Here is a 10095-nt window from a genome sequence, read left to right as displayed (position 1 = left end):
TGCCGTGACTCGGATTCGAACCGAGGTTGCTGCGGCCACAACGCAGAGTACTAACCACTATACGATCACGGCGAGCTACTTGGGCTACTACAATGTGACGTTCCACCTCTATCATAAGCTGTAATCCATCTGTGATGTCATGACTCATGTTTGAATTAAAGGTTGGTTGTGATGTTATCCATGAGAATAAGTGGACACCTGATCCCCAGTCACTTATTTAAGATCTCAATAATCAAGTCAGAATCCAAATGAAAGTCATCAAAGTGGAGCCAATTAGAAATAATATAGTTACACAAACCTGGCAATGGTGCGGCAGCCAGGGCCGATAATGGCCCGCCAGCCTGAGAGCAGGAAAGTGTGAGAGCAGTGATGGTCTAGTGAGAGTTTACAGCTGTTATTGACCCTGTCCCCTTCCATTGCAGAGTTTTCTCCCTATAAGAAGTGCAGAGGCTCCCTCCGGGGTGCTAATAGTACATTTCTTTTTTTGCGCAGGAGAAGTGCTCTTCACCAATTGCACGTGCCAAATCACCCGAAGGCCACCACCATAAAATTCAGGCATTCATGTTCATGCGTCCTCCATGTTATGTCCTTATAAAGGGATGCATGTTCATGATGACTCCATGTCACACCTGCATACAAGGATGTATGTTCATGCCGCCTCGTTCTCTTGGCTTCATACAGGGATTTTATCTCCTCCCTGTCTCACCCTCATGCAGGGATGCATGACCAATGCTCCTTCCCTTCTCGCCCGCATACATGGATGCACGTTCATGTCTCCTCGTTCTCTCGGCTTCATACAGGGATTTTATCTCCTCCCTGTCTCACCCTCAGGAAGGGATGCATGACCAATGCTCCTTCCCGTCTCGCCCGCATACATGGATGCACGTTCACGCCTCCTCCTTCTCTCGGCTTCATACGGGGATCATATCTCCTCCCTGTCTCACCCTCATGCAGGGATGCATGACCAATGCTCCTTCCTGTCTCGCCCGCATACATGGATGCACGTTCACGCCTCCTCCTTCTCTCGGCTTCATACAGGGATCATATCTCCTCCCTGTCTCACCCTCATGCAGGCATGCATGACCAATGCTCCTTCCCTTCTCGCCTGCATACATGGATGCACGTTCACGCCTCCTCCTTCTCTCGGCTTCATACGGGGATCATATCTCCTCCCTGTCTCACCCTCATGCAGGGATGCATGACCAATGCTCCTTCCTGTCTCGCCCGCATACATGGCTGCACGTTCACGCCTCCTCCTTCTCTCGGCTTCATACGGGGATCATATCTCCTCCCTGTCTCACCCTCATGCAGGGATGCATGACCAATGCTCCTTCCCTTCTCGCCTGCATACATGGATGCACGTTCACGCCTCCTCCTTCTCTCGGCTTCATACGGGAATCAAATCTCCTCAATGTCTCACCCTCACTTCCAACATGTGTAACTTCTTGTTCTCTTTGACGTCTGGGGCATGGGTGGCTACTGCACAGCTCTAGATGTCGCCCACCTGCAAGGTGCTATTGAAAGCACTTTTCCACATTGGACGTGCTATATTAACCCCCTCTCCCCAAATACAATAAAAATAAAGAAATATATGTGCTTCCATAATGTCTACCTTCTAATGTTTCATATGTGTAAGCACATTGTCCTCCTCCTGACCACATTCTAAAACTATGTGCAAATTGTTCCTTCCATAAACTGTAACTTCCTTGGCCCTTTATTTATAATGACTGTTATACTCTCTCTCTTTCCGCCACAGTATAAAAAAGCCTAGCACACCTCATGATTGGACTAAGAAATTCCTGTCATTTAGTTGGAAATGATTTTCCCATTATCCCCAAAAACTCCTCACTGTGTCTAAGAACGCTTTTTTTCACAGGACAATACAGATCAGATTGACTTGAAAGGTCCTTTCACGCGACTACAGAATGCCTCTCATTCCACTAAAAGATACTCCAGTGCCTACAATAGCCTAGGACTAGACTATGAGTCCCAATGTAGAAAGACCACAAGTCCACAGATATGCCTGTTTATTTAAACATCTGTATTATCATCAGCGTGTGACTGTAAAGGCGGGACCTCGCGCTCTCTGTAACGCGCTCCATTGGCAACATCAGTTAAATGTCGTTGGTTCAATCCCTCGCGGATGTTGTTTTTATTCCCATTTGTAACTGGGAAATACTGTCGCTGCAATACATATGTCTTAATCAAGCTAGTGGTTATTGACGTAAATGGCAGTGTTATAATGTTTCATGTACTGCAAATGTCACCACATAATGCGCTCTTAATTAGATTTGGTTGAAATACATTACAGTCACCCGATGAAAAAGTGTGCAAAGAGCATTAAAGAAACAAAAGGTTCATAACAGTAACAGGACATATCGAATTGTTTCAGTCCTCCACAGAGATTGCCAATGTATTAATGGAAATTCTAAAATATCTGCCCAACTGCCGTGACATTGCCTCACCGCAATGCCGTGACTCGGATTCGAACCGAGGTTGCTGCGGCCACAACGCAGAGTACTAACCACTATACGATCACGGCGAGCTACTTGGGCTACTACAATGTGACGTTCCACCTCTATCATAAGCTGTAATCCATCTGTGATGTCATGACTCATGTTTGAATTAAAGGTTGGTTGTGATGTTATCCATGATAATAAGTGGACACCTGATCCCCAGTCACTTATTTAAGATCTCAATAATCAAGTCAGAATCCAAATGAAAGTCATCAAAGTGGAGCCAATTAGAAATAATATAGTTACACAAACCTGGCAATGGTGCGGCAGCAGGGCCGATAATGGCCCGCCAGCCTGAGAGCAGGAAAGTGTGAGAGCAGTGATGGTCTTGTGAGAGTTTACAGCTGTTATTGACCCTGTCCCCTTCCATTGCAGAGTTTTCTCCCTATAAGAAGTGCAGAGGCTCCCTCCGGGGTGCTAATAGTACATTTCTTTTTTTGCGCAGGAGAAGTGCTCTTCACCAATTGCACGTGCCAAATCACCCGAAGGCCACCACCATAAAATTCAGGCATTCATGTTCATGCGTCCTCCATGTTATGTCCTTATAAAGGGATGCATGTTCATGATGACTCCATGTCACACCTGCATACAAGGATGTATGTTCATGCCGCCTCGTTCTCTTGGCTTCATACAGGGATTTTATCTCCTCCCTGTCTCACCCTCATGCAGGGATGCATGACCAATGCTCCTTCCCTTCTCGCCCGCATACATGGATGCACGTTCATGTCTCCTCGTTCTCTCGGCTTCATACAGGGATTTTATCTCCTCCCTGTCTCACCCTCAGGAAGGGATGCATGACCAATGCTCCTTCCCGTCTCGCCCGCATACATGGATGCACGTTCACGCCTCCTCCTTCTCTCGGCTTCATACGGGGATCATATCTCCTCCCTGTCTCACCCTCATGCAGGGATGCATGACCAATGCTCCTTCCTGTCTCGCCCGCATACATGGATGCACGTTCACGCCTCCTCCTTCTCTCGGCTTCATACAGGGATCATATCTCCTCCCTGTCTCACCCTCATGCAGGCATGCATGACCAATGCTCCTTCCCTTCTCGCCTGCATACATGGATGCACGTTCACGCCTCCTCCTTCTCTCGGCTTCATACGGGGATCATATCTCCTTAATGTCTCACCCTCACTTCCAACATGTGTAACTTCTTGTTCTCTTTGACGTCTGGGGCATGGGTGGCTACTGCACAGCTCTAGATGTCGCCCACCTGCAAGGTGCTATTGAAAGCACTTTTCCACATTGGACGTGCTATATTAACCCCCTCTCCCCAAATACAATAAAAATAAAGAAATATATGTGCTTCCATAATGTCTACCTTCTAATGTTTCATATGTGTAAGCACATTGTCCTCCTCCTGACCACATTCTAAAACTATGTGCAAATTGTTCCTTCCATAAACTGTAACTTCCTTGGCCCTTTATTTATAATGACTGTTATACTCTCTCTCTTTCCGCCACAGTATAAAAAAGCCTAGCACACCTCATGATTGGACTAAGAAATTCCTGTCATTTAGTTGGAAATGATTTTCCCATTATCCCCAAAAACTCCTCACTGTGTCTAAGAACGCTTTTTTTCACAGGACAATACAGATCAGATTGACTTGAAAGGTCCTTTCACGCGACTACAGAATGCCTCTCATTCCACTAAAAGATACTCCAGTGCCTACAATAGCCTAGGACTAGACTATGAGTCCCAATGTAGAAAGACCACAAGTCCACAGATATGCCTGTTTATTTAAACATCTGTATTATCATCAGCGTGTGACTGTAAAGGCGGGACCTCGCGCTCTCTGTAACGCGCTCCATTGGCAACATCAGTTAAATGTCGTTGGTTCAATCCCTCGCGGATGTTGTTTTTATTCCCATTTGTAACTGGGAAATACTGTCGCTGCAATACATATGTCTTAATCAAGCTAGTGGTTATTGACGTAAATGGCAGTGTTATAATGTTTCATGTACTGCAAATGTCACCACATAATGCGCTCTTAATTAGATTTGGTTGAAATACATTACAGTCACCCGATGAAAAAGTGTGCAAAGAGCATTAAAGAAACAAAAGGTTCATAACAGTAACAGGACATATCGAATTGTTTCAGTCCTCCACAGAGATTGCCAATGTATTAATGGAAATTCTAAAATATCTGCCCAACTGCCGTGACATTGCCTCACCGCAATGCCGTGACTCGGATTCGAACCGAGGTTGCTGCGGCCACAACGCAGAGTACTAACCACTATACGATCACGGCGAGCTACTTGGGCTACTACAATGTGACGTTCCACCTCTATCATAAGCTGTAATCCATCTGTGATGTCATGACTCATGTTTGAATTAAAGGTTGGTTGTGATGTTATCCATGAGAATAAGTGGACACCTGATCCCCAGTCACTTATTTAAGATCTCAATAATCAAGTCAGAATCCAATTGAAAGTCATCAAAGTGGAGCCAATTAGAAATAATATAGTTACACAAACCTGGCAATGGTGCGGCAGCCAGGGCCGATAATGGCCCGCCAGCCTGAGAGCAGGAAAGTGTGAGAGCAGTGATGGTCTTGTGAGAGTTTACAGCTGTTATTGACCCTGTCCCCTTCCATTGCAGAGTTTTCTCCCTATAAGAAGTGCAGAGGCTCCCTCCGGGGTGCTAATAGTACATTTCTTTTTTTGCGCAGGAGAAGTGCTCTTCACCAATTGCACGTGCCAAATCACCCGAAGGCCACCACCATAAAATTCAGGCATTCATGTTCATGCGTCCTCCATGTTATGTCCTTATAAAGGGATGCATGTTCATGATGACTCCATGTCACACCTGCATACAAGGATGTATGTTCATGCCGCCTCGTTCTCTTGGCTTCATACAGGGATTTTATCTCCTCCCTGTCTCACCCTCATGCAGGGATGCATGACCAATGCTCCTTCCCTTCTCGCCCGCATACATGGATGCACGTTCATGTCTCCTCGTTCTCTCGGCTTCATACAGGGATTTTATCTCCTCCCTGTCTCACCCTCAGGAAGGGATGCATGACCAATGCTCCTTCCCGTCTCGCCCGCATACATGGATGCACGTTCACGCCTCCTCCTTCTCTCGGCTTCATACGGGGATCATATCTCCTCCCTGTCTCACCCTCATGCAGGGATGCATGACCAATGCTCCTTCCTGTCTCGCCCGCATACATGGATGCACGTTCACGCCTCCTCCTTCTCTCGGCTTCATACAGGGATCATATCTCCTCCCTGTCTCACCCTCATGCAGGCATGCATGACCAATGCTCCTTCCCTTCTCGCCTGCATACATGGATGCACGTTCACGCCTCCTCCTTCTCTCGGCTTCATACGGGGATCATATCTCCTCCCTGTCTCACCCTCATGCAGGGATGCATGACCAATGCTACTTCCTGTCTCGCCCGCATACATGGCTGCACGTTCACGCCTCCTCCTTCTCTCGGCTTCATACGGGGATCATATCTCCTCCCTATCTCACCCTCATGCAGGGATGCATGACCAATGCTCCTTCCCTTCTCGCCTGCATACATGGATGCACGTTCACGCCTCCTCCTTCTCTCGGCTTCATACGGGGATCATATCTCCTCAATGTCTCACCCTCACTTCCAACATGTGTAACTTCTTGTTCTCTTTGACGTCTGGGGCATGGGTGGCTACTGCACAGCTCTAGATGTCGCCCACCTGCAAGGTGCTATTGAAAGCACTTTTCCACATTGGACGTGCTATATTAACCCCCTCTCCCCAAATACAATAAAAAAAAAGAAATATATGTACTTCCATAATGTCTACCTTCTAATGTTTCATATGTGTAAGCACATTGTCCTCCTCCTGACCACATTCTAAAACTATGTGCAAATTGTTCCTTCCATAAACTGTAACTTCCTTGGCCCTTTATTTATAATGACTGTTATACTCTCTCTCTTTCCGCCACAGTATAAAAAAGCCTAGCACACCTCATGATTGGACGAAGAAATTCCTGTCATTTAGTTGGAAATGATTTTCCCATTATCCCCAAAAACTCCTCACTGTGTCTAAGAACGCTTTTTTTCACAGGACAATACAGATCAGATTGACTTGAAAGGTCCTTTCACGCGACTACAGAATGCCTCTCATTCCACTAAAAGATACTCCAGTGCCTACAATAGCCTAGGACTAGACTATGAGTCCCAATGTAGAAAGACCACAAGTCCACAGATATGCCTGTTTATTTAAACATCTGTATTATCATCAGCGTGTGACTGTAAAGGCGGGACCTCGCGCTCTCTGTAACGCGCTCCATTGGCAACATCAGTTAAATGTCGTTGGTTCAATCCCTCGCGGATGTTGTTTTTATTCCCATTTGTAACTGGGAAATACTGTCGCTGCAATACATATGTCTTAATCAAGCTAGTGGTTATTGACGTAAATGGCAGTGTTATAATGTTTCATGTACTGCAAATGTCACCACATAATGCGCTCTTAATTAGATTTGGTTGAAATACATTACAGTCACCCGATGAAAAAGTGTGCAAAGAGCATTAAAGAAACAAAAGGTTCATAACAGTAACAGGACATATCGAATTGTTTCAGTCCTCCACAGAGATTGCCAATGTATTAATGGAAATTCTAAAATATCTGCCCAACTGCCGTGACATTGCCACACCGCAATGCCGTGACTCGGATTCGAACCGAGGTTGCTGCGGCCACAACGCAGAGTACTAACCACTATACGATCACGGCGAGCTACTTGGGCTACTACAATGTGACGTTCCACCTCTATCATAAGCTGTAATCCATCTGTGATGTCATGACTCATGTTTGAATTAAAGGTTGGTTGTGATGTTATCCATGAGAATAAGTGGACACCTGATCCCCAGTCACTTATTTAAGATCTCAATAATCAAGTCAGAATCCAAATGAAAGTCATCAAAGTGGAGCCAATTAGAAATAATATAGTTACACAAACCTGGCAATGGTGCGGCAGCCAGGGCCGATAATGGCCCGCCAGCCTGAGAGCAGGAAAGTGTGAGAGCAGTGATGGTCTTGTGAGAGTTTACAGCTGTTATTGACCCTGTCCCCTTCCATTGCAGAGTTTTCTCCCTATAAGAAGTGCAGAGGCTCCCTCCGGGGTGCTAATAGTACATTTCTTTTTTTGCGCAGGAGAAGTGCTCTTCACCAATTGCACGTGCCAAATCACCCGAAGGCCACCACCATAAAATTCAGGCATTCATGTTCATGCGTCCTCCATGTTATGTCCTTATAAAGGGATGCATGTTCATGATGACTCCATGTCACACCTGCATACAAGGATGTATGTTCATGCCGCCTCGTTCTCTTGGCTTCATACAGGGATTTTATCTCCTCCCTGTCTCACCCTCATGCAGGGATGCATGACCAATGCTCCTTCCCTTCTCGCCCGCATACATGGATGCACGTTCATGTCTCCTCGTTCTCTCGGCTTCATACAGGGATTTTATCTCCTCCCTGTCTCACCCTCAGGAAGGGATGCATGACCAATGCTCCTTCCCGTCTCGCCCGCATACATGGATGCACGTTCACGCCTCCTCCTTCTCTCGGCTTCATACGGGGATCATATCTCCTCCCTGTCTCACCCTCATGCAGGGATGCATGACCAATGCTCCTTCCTGTCTCGCCCGCATACATGGATGCACGTTCACGCCTCCTCCTTCTCTCGGCTTCATACAGGGATCATATCTCCTCCCTGTCTCACCCTCATGCAGGCATGCATGACCAATGCTCCTTCCCTTCTCGCCTGCATACATGGATGCACGTTCACGCCTCCTCCTTCTCTCGGCTTCATACGGGGATCATATCTCCTCCCTGTCTCACCCTCATGCAGGGATGCATGACCAATGCTCCTTCCTGTCTCGCCCGCATACATGGCTGCACGTTCACGCCTCCTCCTTCTCTCGGCTTCATACGGGGATCATATCTCCTCCCTGTCTCACCCTCATGCAGGGATGCATGACCAATGCTCCTTCCCTTCTCGCCTGCATACATGGATGCACGTTCACGCCTCCTCCTTCTCTCGGCTTCATACGGGGATCATATCTCCTCAATGTCTCACCCTCACTTCCAACATGTGTAACTTCTTGTTCTCTTTGACGTCTGGGGCATGGGTGGCTACTGCACAGCTCTAGATGTCACCCACCTGCAAGGTGCTATTGAAAGCACTTTTCCACATTGGACGTGCTATATTAACCCCCTCTCCCCAAATACAATAAAAATAAAGAAATATATGTACTTCCATAATGTCTACCTTCTAATGTTTCATATGTGTAAGCACATTGTCCTCCTCCTGACCACATTCTAAAACTATGTGCAAATTGTTCCTTCCATAAACTGTAACTTCCTTGGCCCTTTATTTATAATGACTGTTATACTCTCTCTCTTTCCGCCACAGTATAAAAAAGCCTAGCACACCTCATGATTGGACGAAGAAATTCCTGTCATTTAGTTGGAAATGATTTTCCCATTATCCCCAAAAACTCCTCACTGTGTCTAAGAACGCTTTTTTTCACAGGACAATACAGATCAGATTGACTTGAAAGGTCCTTTCACGCGACTACAGAATGCCTCTCATTCCACTAAAAGATACTCCAGTGCCTACAATAGCCTAGGACTAGACTATGAGTCCCAATGTAGAAAGACCACAAGTCCACAGATTTGCCTGTTTATTTAAACATCTGTATTATCATCAGCGTGTGACTGTAAAGGCGGGACCTCGCGCTCTCTGTAACGCGCTCCATTGGCAACATCAGTTAAATGTCGTTGGTTCAATCCCTCGCGGATGTTGTTTTTATTCCCATTTGTAACTGGGAAATACTGTCGCTGCAATACATATGTCTTAATCAAGCTAGTGGTTATTGACGTAAATGGCAGTGTTATAATGTTTCATGTACTGCAAATGTCACCACATAATGCGCTCTTAATTAGATTTGGTTGAAATACATTACAGTCACCCGATGAAAAAGTGTGCAAAGAGCATTAAAGAAACAAAAGGTTCATAACAGTAACAGGACATATCGAATTGTTTCAGTCCTCCACAGAGATTGCCAATGTATTAATGGAAATTCTAAAATATCTGCCCAACTGCCGTGACATTGCCACACCGCAATGCCGTGACTCGGATTCGAACCGAGGTTGCTGCGGCCACAACGCAGAGTACTAACCACTATACGATCACGGCGAGCTACTTGGGCTACTACAATGTGACGTTCCACCTCTATCATAAGCTGTAATCCATCTGTGATGTCATGACTCATGTTTGAATTAAAGGTTGGTTGTGATGTTATCCATGAGAATAAGTGGACACCTGATCCCCAGTCACTTATTTAAGATCTCAATAATCAAGTCAGAATCCAAATGAAAGTCATCAAAGTGGAGCCAATTAGAAATAATATAGTTACACAAACCTGGCAATGGTGCGGCAGCCAGGGCCGATAATGGCCCGCCAGCCTGAGAGCAGGAAAGTGTGAGAGCAGTGATGGTCTTGTGAGAGTTTACAGCTGTTATTGACCCTGTCCCCTTCCATTGCAGAGTTTTCTCCCTATAAGAAGTGCAGAGGCTCC

The 10095-nt window shown here is 46.1% G+C and overlaps 5 non-coding genes across 5 annotated transcripts; all 5 read right to left on the bottom strand.

Moving 5' to 3' along the window:
* On the bottom strand, window positions 1–72 carry TRNAH-GUG (transfer RNA histidin (anticodon GUG)). Its single transcript has one exon. It is a non-coding gene; the product is annotated as a tRNA-His (tRNA).
* A 2398-nt stretch (window positions 73–2470) lies between these two features.
* On the bottom strand, window positions 2471–2542 carry TRNAH-GUG (transfer RNA histidin (anticodon GUG)). The gene has a single exon. It is a non-coding gene; the product is annotated as a tRNA-His (tRNA).
* A 2159-nt stretch (window positions 2543–4701) lies between these two features.
* On the bottom strand, window positions 4702–4773 carry TRNAH-GUG (transfer RNA histidin (anticodon GUG)). The gene has a single exon. It is a non-coding gene; the product is annotated as a tRNA-His (tRNA).
* A 2398-nt stretch (window positions 4774–7171) lies between these two features.
* Window positions 7172–7243, bottom strand: TRNAH-GUG (transfer RNA histidin (anticodon GUG)). The gene has a single exon. It is a non-coding gene; the product is annotated as a tRNA-His (tRNA).
* A 2398-nt stretch (window positions 7244–9641) lies between these two features.
* TRNAH-GUG (transfer RNA histidin (anticodon GUG)) lies at window positions 9642–9713 on the bottom strand. Its single transcript has one exon. It is a non-coding gene; the product is annotated as a tRNA-His (tRNA).
* Between the last annotated feature and the right edge of the window lie 382 nt (window positions 9714–10095).

This window comes from Ambystoma mexicanum (assembly GCF_040938575.1).
Source record: "Ambystoma mexicanum isolate Mex_15411 chromosome 12 unlocalized genomic scaffold, UKY_AmexF1_1 Mex_chr12_unloc.1, whole genome shotgun sequence".
NCBI classification, from domain to species: domain Eukaryota; kingdom Metazoa; phylum Chordata; class Amphibia; order Caudata; family Ambystomatidae; genus Ambystoma; species Ambystoma mexicanum.
The sequence above is the reverse complement of the archived record's forward strand: the minus strand, read 5'-3'. Positions and strand labels throughout refer to the sequence as shown.